This window comes from Pseudopodoces humilis, chromosome 4, assembly GCF_049639895.1.
Source record: "Pseudopodoces humilis isolate 2021_Gansu_Grassland_sample_001 chromosome 4, ASM4963989v1, whole genome shotgun sequence".
Taxonomy (NCBI): domain Eukaryota; kingdom Metazoa; phylum Chordata; class Aves; order Passeriformes; family Paridae; genus Pseudopodoces; species Pseudopodoces humilis.
In genome coordinates this window covers 10918081-10931328 of record NC_142203.1, presented here as the reverse complement: position 1 = coordinate 10931328, position 13248 = coordinate 10918081, and positions in this window count along the sequence as shown.

The following is a 13248-nucleotide window of genomic DNA, read 5'->3' as shown; positions in this document are numbered from 1 at the left end:
TTTCAGTCTGAAGAATAACACTGTATTTTTTGTATTATTGCTAAAGCCTAGCATAGGCTGAAATTTCTAATTGTAATAATATTAGGACAGCACCAAGTATCAGAATGAAAAAAAGTGCAAAATTGGAAGCATTTTCTAAAAAAAAACCCAAACAAAAAAAACTGAAAAAATTTTGTTTCTCAGATAACCTTTTTATGGAACAATGCAAGCTTAATGTGACCTGTGAAAAGTGTGCATTTAAGAAAATTTGCATATTTGTTCTGCTCTACTGTAAGGACACACAACAAACCTCATTAGATGTTTTTCATATTTCCTTCAGTAAAATACCTGGTTATATTTTCCACAGCTTACATTTAGGCAACATAATTTTCCAAGAAAGAAGTTTGCCACATAAAATTTTAACTTTAAAGAAACAAAGATTAGAAGAAAATCTTAGTGCTAGGATTATGAGGTTGGAAATTATAAGGAAGAATGAAGTACAGAGATGTTATAAAATGATTGCAGGGTTTAGGCTTGGATTTTTGGGGTACTTCTAATTTGAACTAATTTCCTCTGCAATGCTCAAGTATTTTACCTCAGCTCCCTTTTAGACAAATAATTTTACACATTAAAAAGAGAATGATTCAGAAAGGGAGACATATTTAGTATTGTAGAAAGTTGAAAATTCTCAGTGTCTGGTGGGAAGATGGCTTGTCCTCAGGACAACTGTCCACCTGGGTTGGTAGATGGTGTCAGGAAGCAGAATGATCCCCCTGTTATCCAGGGAGAGGCAGTCAGAGAACTGCTGAGACACTTGGATATTCACAAATCTATGGGCCCAGATGGGATCCATCCCGGGTGATGAGGGAGCTGGCAGATGAACTTGTAAAGCCACTCTCCATCATTTACCAACAGTCCTGGCTCACTGGTGAGGTTCCAGATGACTGGAAGCTGGCCAATGTGACACCCATTCACAAAAAGGGTGGGAAGGAGGATCCTGGTAATTATAGGCCAGTCAGTCTGCCTCAGTACCCAGTAAGGTAATGGAGCAGTTTATACTGAGTGTCATCATGCAGCACTTGCAGGATGGCCAAGGCAGCAGACCCAGCCAGCATGGGTTTAGGAGAGGTAGGTCATGTGTGACCAACCTGGTCTCTTTTTATGACCAGGTGACCTACCTGGTGGATGCAGGAAAGGCTGTGGATGTGTCTATTTGGACTTCAGCAAGGCCTTTGACACTGTCTCCCACAGCACATCCTGGAGAAGCTGGCAGCCCATGGCTTGGACAGGAGCACTCTGTGCTGGGTTCAGAACTGGCTGGATGGCCAGGCCCAGAGAGTGGTGGTGAGTGGGGCTGCATCCAGCTGGCATCCAGCCAGTCACCAGTGGTGTCCCTCAGGGGTCTGTGCTGGGGCCAGTCCTGTTCAATATTTTTATTGACGGCATGGAGGAGGGTATTGAGTCCTTCATTAGTAAATTTGCAGATAACACTAAGCTGGGAGCGTGTGTCCATCTGTTGGAAGGGAGGAGGGCTCTGCAGAGAGACCTGGAATGTTTAGATGAATGGGCAAATCCAGTGGGATGAAGTTTAATAAGTCCAAGTGCCAGGTCCTGCATTTTGACCACAATAACGCCCTGCAATGTTATAGGCTGGGGACTACAAGCAACTTGTGTGGTGGTAAGTTGCTGCTACCTTCTGAAAGGTCCAATAGGAAGCATTCGGGTAGGCAGACACACAGCTACACACTCAAACACAGCAGCGATGGATAGCTGGAAAAAACTGATGAGTGAAAGGACGAGAAGGGTCTGTATGGAGTTCCAACAGGGTTTGTTAGTCACGTGTCAAAGGGGTCCAGGGACAAAGACAAGAGTATGTTGAGTGTCCAGGAATATATAGATGTCTAAGGGGGTGGTCAGGGTCCAATAGGAATAGAGCAAAGTGGTGCCTAGGAGGAGTTAGGGAGACGGAGAACACCAATTAAATAACAGTGGCAGAGGATTGCACCAAAAGAAAACTTATGGGGAAACAGGGAAAGAAGAACATTCTAGGGAAGGTACAAATAAGGTGAATAGGGGCAAAACTAGGATGACATCAACTTGGGGAAACAATGGAACATCAAACCATAAGAACTATTTACATGTGTTTGCAAAGGTCCATGAGAGAGTCGCTTCTCTCACACCTATCTCGGGAGGCACTAATTGTTGCCTTCTTTCCAAGACTGGGGTATTTGCTCCTTTGCATTACGCCTCGGAGGCTTCCCTCCGTGCCAACACTGCAGTAGGCTCCTGAGCCCCCACAGGGGACAGACAGTGTGGCTGGACAATGCCCAGGCAGAGAGGGACCTGGGGGCACTGGTGACAGCAGCTGAACATGAGCCAGCCCTGTGCCCTGGTGGCCAAGAAGGCCAATGGCATCCTGGCCTGTGTCAGGAATAGTGTGGCCAGCAGGAGCAGGGAGGTCATTCTTCCCCTGCACTCGGCACTGGTGAGGTCACACCTGGAGAGCTGTGTCCAGTTCTGGCCCCTCAGTTCAGAAAGGACATTGAGACCCTTGAGCGCGTCCAGAGGAGGCAACGAGGCTGGTGAGGGGCTGGGAACACAAACCCTGTGAGGAACAACTGAGGGAGATGGAGTTGTTTAGCCTGGAGGAGACTCAGAGGTGACCTTATCACTCTCTAAAACTTCCTGAAAGATGGTTGTAGTCAGGTGGGGGTCGGTCTCTTTCTCCAGGCAGCAACTGACAGAACGAGAGGACACAGTCTCAAGCTGCACCAAGGGAAATTTAGGTTGGATACTAGGAAAAAGTTTTCTAAGGAAAGAATAATAAAATAGTGGAATGGTCTGCCTGGGGAGGTGGTGGAGTCACCATTTCTGGATGTGTTTGTAAAGACTGGATGTGGCACTCAGTGCCATGGTTTACTTGAGGTGTTAGGGCTGGGCTGGACTCAATGATCTTGGAGATGTCTTCCAACCTTGTCATTCTGTGATTCTGTGACAACTTTTTTTCTGTCTAGAGAGTACTATGATTTTCTTGATGAATCTTCCTTATAAAGTCCTTTTAAATACTTTTCTAAAAATTCAATTTTTCTTATGATAGTGTAAAGCTGAATTACTAAAAAGTACAGTCACAGAATTATCTGCTATGAGTCATTGAATTCTTTAATACTGAAATTGCTGTATATTTACTTTTACACTGAAATCACTTTTGATTTCCTGGAAATTTGTCCTTTTTATTCATTTAAGGATAACATCTTTACTAATAATGGGATTTATGTATTCTAAAATATTTTGACTTTCCTAAGTGTCTTGATTTTACCTGATAGATTAAAAAAAAAAACCCACAGAAATCCAAAACAAAATCCACCAACCATCCAACCAACCAACCAAAGAAACCAAAACAAAATAAAACAAAAGAAAACAAAAAAACCCCACCTTTTTGGTGTAAATTAAAAATTTGCCTGTGTAGGGAAAACTTGGCTGAACAATTACATGCTTTCTAGAACTAGGTTAAAGATGGGTAACATTATAAAACAAGCGTTAGAGTTTCTGGTAATTATAATGGATAATTTTCATATAATTTTCTCAAAAAAAATAATTGTGTGGGGCCACATTAATGAGAAAAAATTAGTATATAATCTGTTTTTTTAAAAGGCATATTTAAATGGGTCATATAACTTACTAGATGCAACCAGATATGAAATTCTAGCTTGTTTTTTTTTTTATTTATTTTTTCAAATAGTCACAATAGTTTAATATTATATTGAAACACTGAACTCAAACGAATTTGGATGTCTACAGTTACAAATCTGAGTATAAAAAAAATAATTTTCTAATTTCAATACCAGGGATAAATAGCTTAAAATAGAACACAGGTCCTAGTTACTTTTTTCCTTGTGCTGGTTTTGGCATACATAGAACTAATTTTATTCAGAGTGGCTAATATAAGGCTGTGTTTTGGATTTGTGCTGGAAAGAGTGTTGATAGGAATGTTTGCTGAGCAGAGCTTGCATAAAACCAAGTAATTTTCTGCCTCTTACCCTAGCTGTGGGCAGGCTGGGAGGGGACACAGCCAGGACAACAGACCACAAGTGACCACAGGGATATTCCAGACCATACGGCTTCATGCCCTGGATATAAAATAGTGGCAAGAAGAAGGAAGTGGGAATGTTTCGAGTGGCGGGATTTGTCTTCCCAAATCACCATTATGCCTGGTGGGGGTCCTGTTCTGCCAGGGATTGCTGAACATCTGCCCAGCCATGCAAAGCTGTGAATTCATTCCTTGTTTTGTTTCGTCTCATTTTTACCCTTCTGTTTCTCTCATCATCCCACTGGGTGGGGAAATGAGTGGGTGGCTGTGTGGGGCTCAGTTTCAAGTTAGGATTAAATAATGATAAATCTATTTCTTCAATTAATAGAAATATATTTCTAAGAAAAAAAAATAAAAAATTAAACTATGAAATAATTATTTCTTCTGAAGAATACGTTTAGTTATATACTTCACTTGAAAGTGAACACAGCTCTGGCAATGACTTTAAATTTCAATTTAGCTTTAAAGTGTAGTTAGAAGCCACGTCTCCCTTTTTAACCAAAGGACAAAAGATTCCTTCAAAGCAGGAATCTAAATTCAGAGTTTCTGATTTTTTCACTGAAACACCTTATGCTTTATCACTGAATGCTGTTTAGCTTAGGGAATGTAAGCCAATTATATTGAATATATCACTCAAGAATCTTATTTGATACACTTCAAATACCTCTCACTGTTTTAATTATTTGTGTTTAGATAAGATATGATTGTCATTACTAGGCAAGTAACTCCATGCAATCAAGCAGATAATCCAGGGATAAATAAATCTGTCTTGGCAGAAATGAGGAGTAACTTGTAAACATTAACAAAATAATCTAAAATGTAATAGGAAGATTTTTGGGAAAACAAAGTCTTCCTACAGAGACTTTCTTAGAAATATCATTCATATTTCTAATATCTTTTTGTCATTCAGAAATCTTCATTGATTACTCCGCAGAAATATTTTGGAAGGGCTTCTTGGTCAGAAAAGTTCGTCACTTTTCCTGTAGTGCATTCAAGTATAAGGATATTCAGTCCAGGAATTCTGATGGAGATTGTAAAGAAAAGGTGACATTATTTGTTATCACTTTCTCATTCATCTAAAATTGTACTTCCTGTGCTGTATCTCACAGAACAGATTGAAAAAATGAAAGAGCTCCAATATAAATAAAAAACCAGGCAAAAAATGCAAAATGCTGTTGTAGTCCTGAAATCCACAGGGACTTTCAAAACGACCTAAAAACTCCGCTACCTCAGAGTACACATTTACATAAATTCAGAAAAGATGTTACTGTTAAGACCCAATTATAAGAGATGCTTCTGCTTGAGTTAAGGTGAAAAACAGACCACCTGCCAAAGTCAGTAGTACAGATTGTATTTAACAGTAAATATGAGGGACAGAGATAGAAAGAAATGGGAGAGTGGGGGTGAGGGAGGAAGAAAAAGAGAGAGAGATAAAAGAAAGACACCATCACGGTGTGTGTTCTGTGACATCCCCATGATCCCTCTTCACCTTGATCTTCCCAGTGTTGGGAGGTTCCCAAGTCATTCTTTTGGGGTATCACCTTTATGCAGTCCAAATTCTGGCTATCCACAGGCACATAGATGCCATTACTGTAACTTTTGAGGGCGTGTCTGTAAGCAGTTTTTTTCTTTCTCACAGTTTGCCATGGTGGAATCTTTTGTCTGGATGCTAACTGAATTTAGGCCCTCCAGCCATGCCATCTGTGCTTATCTCAAGTTCCATTGTGGTGGCTTATCTTACGGCAAATTCCTTCTGTGGCCTTGACAATGTTCTGAGACAGACAACAGCATTCTTTAAGTCCTTACAGTTACAGGCAAGGGTCAGAAAGGACCAAGTTGAAGAATTTAAAAAAAAAGTCTAGCCAGAGAACTCACTGTGTAAATTAAAGGTATCACCTGAAACTCTGCTGTTTTAAGTATACTACTGCAGTATTTTCAGGCACAAGGCAGAGTATTACAACCAGACCCTAAAACACAGAGTTGTAGCTCTCAAGAGCTCAATTCTGTGTGGCCTTGATGGGGAAAACCACTAGGATGTAGACTGTTGTGTACCACTTGGTGTCAGAAGCAGGTAGCATTCAATGGTTGCTTCAGCTCTCAGAGCTCTAGGCCTTTAGCTCTTTGTTCTTGATAGCACCTGCATAAGAATCCTGCTGCATTGAGGTCGGGATTTTTCAAAGGTGACTGTGATTTGCCAAAAGTACAAGAAATAAGCTTTTTTAGAGTTGTTTTCACAATACAGCACCTGTTGCTTTGGTTGTTGGTAACCCCTATTGATAAATTATAGAGTCTTCAGTGATTCAGCAGATGAAAATCCTAGATAATACTGGACACTTTATGCAGATATCACTAACAGTCTTATCTTTAATTGTTCCATATCCTGATTGTCTGATCATAAGCAGGATTCTGTATTTACACAAAAAAATTTGTTTCTTCTATTCATTCCATCATCCTCTCAATTCTGAAAGGAAGTAAGCTATGACAGGTGGAAGTAATGTATAATATTAAATAATAGAAGCAAGAAAAAATATTAGCTAATAATAGGTCATTTGACACTGTGAATTGAAACAACTGAATTTACTGAAACAAGGATTTGGGAAACCAACCACTACAAGCACTTACTTGCCAAAGTGGGAGTAGAAGAAGAATTGGCTTTTACACCAGCCATAGTTATTGAATCATATTTTTAGAATTACTTTCTTGGCTTATACATCGCAATTTGTCCAAATTGTCTTTTTCAGGTAGTGTTTTATCACCATGTGAGAAGGAATTAAATGGGTTTTGAAAAGACAAAAAGATTAAGGAGAAAATTATGTCACAAATAGTCTGGAAGTCATGGTTCATCTTAGTTTCATTTTTTTAGTAAGGTTATATTTGAATATTTTGCAACTCTAGCATCCAAGGTCTCCAAAAAGCCTTTATTAGAAATATATATGCAAGATGAGTAGTCCTGGAAGAGCCTAAATGGCAGTCAAAACAAGGATAGATCAATTAAGGCCCCAAAGGTTACAAACACATTATTTCACTCTTTTTATCAGTAATTTGGATTGCATCATTACTGTGTCCCATAATATCTGAAAATTAATGACTTGCCATGACACTGGAATCAAGGTGAAGTAAATCTGAAAAATCATTTAATCAGCAGAGTGCTTGGCCTTCCTTTGTTTGTACTGGAAGATTTATTGGTCATTGGTCAGTTTAAAGACTTCCTGCTGTGATATAGCCTCAGAAGGAGAAAAAAAAAAGGAGAAATATATGAAAGAAGATGGAAGGTAGACCAATAATGCAGGTCTGATAATGTGAGCTATCAGAGATATGAGTATATGCAGAGATAGTACACATAGGTAATAAAGACGAAACATACAAACACTAGGTGAAGGAATTGGAAGATTTTTTTAAATGATCCATCTTATACATTTTACCAGATGATGAGAATTATTGTAGAAAAAATAACATAAAATGATGTGAGGATTTTGAATTTTCTTTTCTCCTTCAATTAAAAATTCAAAACAAAAGTTTCTTTTAGTTGGAGTTTGAATTGTAACACTAAGGAAAAAAAAGAAAATCAATGAAACATAATGAGATGATCCCCTACAAAAAGGTAGTCTAAGGAAAACTTAGGACTCTAAAAATAGAATTACCTTATTAATAAGAACCATCAAGTAAGTGTCAAAGGAACACTTCTTTCTCATAAGGAATCTGATTTAAAATGAGATCAGCAACTGGATTATTTATAAAACAGCACAATGCACAATCTCTATACAAGATTAAAGAAATTAAGTAATTTTTCTTGTAAATGGCAACAGGGAATTTTTTTTGTCCTTAAAAGTTGTGTTCTGTGTTTCAGTCCTAATGAGTGAAATATTAATGCACAGCAATGGGGAATGCTGAAATCTTAAAACCTGTTCACTTAATTTGCTAATTTAGTAGCAGAATACGGATTTTCTTTATGTTATGTGTTATAATATGAAATGTAAAAGTTTTATTTAAGGTAGAAATTATGCAAAATGTGTGTGATGTGGTCTATGATAGTCTGTTTGTTTCACCTGGATATTGACCTTTGTGTATACAATATTTATATGCTGTGCATTTGGAACACCAGATTTTATCCTGTCAGGGAAGCTTATCCATTTATTATATTGTCATGATATGGAAGTAAATTTCCTCCTTTTCTTTTTCAATAAGGCAAAGTTTATTACCCGTCAACCTAAACCGAGACCAATTTAACACTGTTTTGCGATTCCCTTGTGTTAAAGCCAGTAGGATTGCAGCTCATGTAGCCTGAAGGTCATGAGCCCTGCCCCAGCTGTGGGGACACTGAGCACAAGCTCACAACTTGGTCACAGAGAAGAGTTCTGGGGTAATCAAAGCAGCTGAGCATGTGTCAGGTACAATGTAATTGTTATCAGTTTGGAGTCTCATACTGCATAAGGATTGAGGGAAGGAGCTCAGAGAAACAAATTACTGTATCTTGTCTCTGTATGACCAACTCTTTTTCTGCCCTCAGGTATAAGTTCAGCCAGAAAAACACAAGATTGCTGGTTCTGCATGTTTAAAACTAATAAAAAACAGATAATACTTCATTGAATGATCTGGCTGGCAATTCTTTTGTTAGCCTCAAAATGAAACCTGAATTTTCAATTTCTTATGGGATTTTTTTATTATTATATTTTTTTGTTGTTCCTTTTGTTTCTTTCCATCGATGGATTTTTAACTTTTTTTCCCTAATCTGTTTTTCTTAGGTCATTACAAGTTTGACCGAACTCTGCAAAATGCAAGAAAATTACATTTGAGACATTTCTATTACCTTACCAGAGAGATAAGGATGACTGATTGGAAATTCCCCAGGTTCTAATTACTACCTATTTTGAAAAAAAAGTGTGATATTCCCTTTTTTGCAAGTCACTGGGAACTTCACTGACTACCAAAACTTCTCAAAAGACATCAAATGACTGCCAAATAATATAACAAAATTAAATAATTTTAAGTGTTGAGACAGGGAAAAATTACTAGTCTGTGATGAAATTTATATATAGAACAATATTTATTTTTGTCTTCAAATTACTTGAAGAATGCCACTCACAAAAGTGGACAAAATTAGGACTAGAAATCTTGTATTTTATATATCTATGAAATTATTCCAAAAGGTGTACAATCTCTTCTGTTTTAATTGTAGTCCACCTTTAAATGGAAAAAAAAAAAAAAAAAAAAAAAAATAGACGTTGGGCTTCACTTCTCTTTGGTATAAAATGTGCAAAATCATTGCTGTAACACCTGGGACTAATTTGCTTCCTCTCACACCTACAAATCCTATAGATGAGTGAAAGAGAACTGAACTTTGGAGAACTAACAGCTCCTGATGAGTGAATAAAAAGATGATGAAGTCAGCTTTTCACTGAGAAGCCTCTCAAGGTAAGATAGCCTAGAGGCTGATATCAGTCACTCTTCAAGCTATCAACATCATTCACTTTTTCAAACTGAGACCTCTTTTCTCTCCTTAACCTATTTTAACCTTCTCTTGGAAGGAATATAATCAGGAGTTAATACAATGTGACATAGTGGAAAGGCATATTGGAAAAGAGAAAAACAACATTTCCTGTGATAGAAACTTTTTATTTTCCTTTTGTTTTTTAGATTGCTGAAAAAAGAAGAGATCACAAATGGTCAGGCTAAACAGAATCTGAACAGAACATCTGAATGGAAGAAACGTCCCCTGTCAGAAGATTTAAAATGCAGTGAAGAAGCACATATATATGAAGCTGTCTGGATGTGTCAGGACTGGCTCTGGCTGACATGTATTACTTATCTTGATTACTGACAATGACAGCACTCCATTCTCAGGGAGCCCATAACAATTTTACTGCTCCTCCAATGAAAGTACAGACCACTCTGTGAACTCACTGTGCGTGTTCCCAGACACCACTTTATTTTGAGCAAAGAGTGATATAAAATTTATAGGAGGGTTGAAAGCAAGAACATGAAAATTATTCTTCCTGATTTTTACAGCAACCAGTACACAGCCTAATCTGACACACTGTTTTTAAAACCAGAAATGGGATTAAAATACTGTGAAAGATTGTATGACTTTGTGGTTATGAGTTTATCAGCAGAAACTTTCCTTTATTCTTCAATTATTTTCACGTTTCTGTGTGACCCCTGCATGGCAAAGAGGGGTTACAGTATTTCAGCACGAAGACAGAAATGCAAACATCTAAGCTAAAAGACAAAGGTGCTATAAGAACATGTGAAAGTAGACTAGTTGCAGGCCAAAGGGGACTAGAAATGCTAGAAAGCTGAACTAGAAAGCTGAACTATCAAAGAAAGGCTGTTCTGAAATTGTCTACAAGTAGAAGTATTAGAGGCAAAACGAACTAACTGGTTTTAAAGACTAAGAAACTGTAGTATAGTGTGCATAATCCCAGATGCTTGAGTCCAATGGTTATATCCATACACTTCCATTTTACTGTTGCCACCCTGCAGTATTTTGAAGCACCTTTGCAGGAATCCAGTTGTGTTCACACAGTACTAAAGGTACCTAAACCACAAATATGATGCATGCTTACCCAGCCCATTTTGTCACTCATTCCATGATGCTTTCGTTTTTTAATATGATGGAATTGGACTCTAACAGTATATACATGCAGTGGTCTCTCATCTTTTTTCTCAGCTTTTGCACAATTAGCATATGTATTTCCCTATGAACAAGCTGGAGAAAAAAAGGATGTGAGGTTGGTTCTTTGTGAAGGCACATACGTGACAGAGTCAGGGGGAGTCCGTCCAATCTTTGCAATAAGTAATGAAGGAACTCTTATGGCACGTATTCATTGTGCAAGAAAGCAGTCCTGTCAGTAGAAAAGCTCCATACCTTTTCCTATACTATGTTGGCAGGGAAGCCAGACAGATCACATTTATGTGAGGTGAGATATCATCCTTTATCATCTAAACTCCTGACTGATTTTGTCTATCTCCTTTTCCTTCCATTGTTTCAGACTTGTCTCTTTTGTGCAAGAAGAAAAGCTGCACATTTGCCAGTATAATACTGTGGTTATTTGAACACCATGTGAAAAATACAGGCTGTCTCCTGGCATCTTTCCAGCATGGTTCAACAGAGTGAGGGGTCCTACAAACTTATTCCCTGTTGCCACAAAGAAATTTCTTCAATAAAATACACTTGTGGGTAGCAAGCTGAGAACTTGTATCAGCTAGGGTCTCAGTGATAAAATAAACAACCATTTCTTAGGAAAATGTACAAGGGTCTAGCTAGTCAAGTAGCAGGAGGACTCACAGGCAGTTTATTCTAGTTCTTATGACCAGTCTCTGTGATATTTGAAACAAATGTTATTGCACTACTTTTGATGTTCTGGAGGTTTACTCTGAATCCCAGTGATGTGTTACAACGGACTCCACAATTCTGCCATGTTAGATTCAGTGCAAGGCTTATCAGTGTTGATTATTGTGGTATGTGCCCGGGCTAATGTTGTCTTAATGTTCCCAAAAATATTTTTTTTAAAATTAATATCCCTGTTTTAGAAATTCATAGCAAGTTCATTGTCTACTTCTTATGTGATTAACATGCCTTTTTTCTAAAATGTATTTATGGCAAGGCTTAAGGGAAAATTTTAAAATGGTCCAAACAGATTGGAAGTTTTATTTTGTGTGAAAAAAAAAATTCCATTGGAGGATCAAATGTGTTCATTAAAGTGCTGTTAATTAATTAAAATTTGTATTTTGTATTAACCATGAAAAGCCAAGGTTTTAAAGCCCTGTGTCATCTAATTGCTTTGGGCTAGCTGTTTACATTTGTGCTCATTATGGCATTGCTATATGTCTAAGCCTTCTTGCAAAGGTGGCAAGGTGTAAACAATCTAAGAGAGATGGGGGTCATGATTTCTATAAAGCCTCTTTGGGAGAAAAATTCAGCCTTTAGTCATCCTAAAGTATCTCATGTTCTGAGTGCCCTATTGTATGGGAGAATTGTGAATAATCCATCTATAATTAGCTATATTATGATTTTTCTATTACCGTAATACATTTTCCTTTAGAGAAATGAGAGAATATCTCTTTCTTTCTTCCTCACTGATATACAGCTTTGTTAAAAAGCAGATGGAATATTTTCCTAACCTTTCTCTATATCTTCTGCTGGAGGCTAGTGTACTGTGTAACAAATTACTTGTGGCTCAAAGATGAATGAATTTGCAAGTATAATATGCTCTAGACTAAATAAAAATGAAACCATTGAAAAATACTACCAAAAGAATTATGATATTCTAATGCACTAACTTAAAATACAGCATTCTTTTTTCAATGACACGTTTGCATGTGTACATACAAAGACCAATATATGTTTCCATATTATACAGAGATAGAGGAAGAGAGGACAGAAAACCAGTGTGAACTTTTTGAAATCAAATGTAGTACCACTGACTACACCAGTTATTCATTTGGCCCAAGGTGAGCTGTTTAGCAAACTAGCATCATAAAGGCCTAAGTGATGATGTAGAATACATCTTATGAGCTTTAATGTGAACAACATTCCCAATAATGTTAACTGGGTATTAGCTCAGAAAATAAGTAATTTTCTGCATTCTCTTCCTGGATACATAATTCACATTAAAGAATCAAATATATATGACTAATATATAAGAGAAGATGTAGTGAAGTACTCTGCTTGGGAAGCATAGAGATAGTCATTCTTAATTATGAAAGGCCTTAAAAAAATAAATATGGAGGTAAACAAAGAGGAAAATGTTGGATGTAACAAGAATTTCTGAACTACAATATATGTGAATCACACAATGTGTCACAAGTTAATTTTCTGGTAAGTGAAAGCGAAACCCCATCTGCAATCTACAAGTGGGGTTTTTTAACCCCTCATCTGTAGCTATTTTGATATACTTCTTTGAAAACACTGAAACTGCATATGCTAAGTACTAACTTCCCACACACATATGACAGCTCTTCCAGACAGAACTGATATCTATACTCACCATTGCCATTAACCAGCATTTCCTGTTACAGAAGGTTGTTCAGCATGTCATACATGTTATCGATATTTACATTTGACCTGAAAGCATATTCACTGCATATATCTCTACAGGAGGTACATCATATAAAATGTTTTAACATTTCTCCCATAAAAATCTTCTCAATAATGAAATATATACTTTGAAATATACATATAC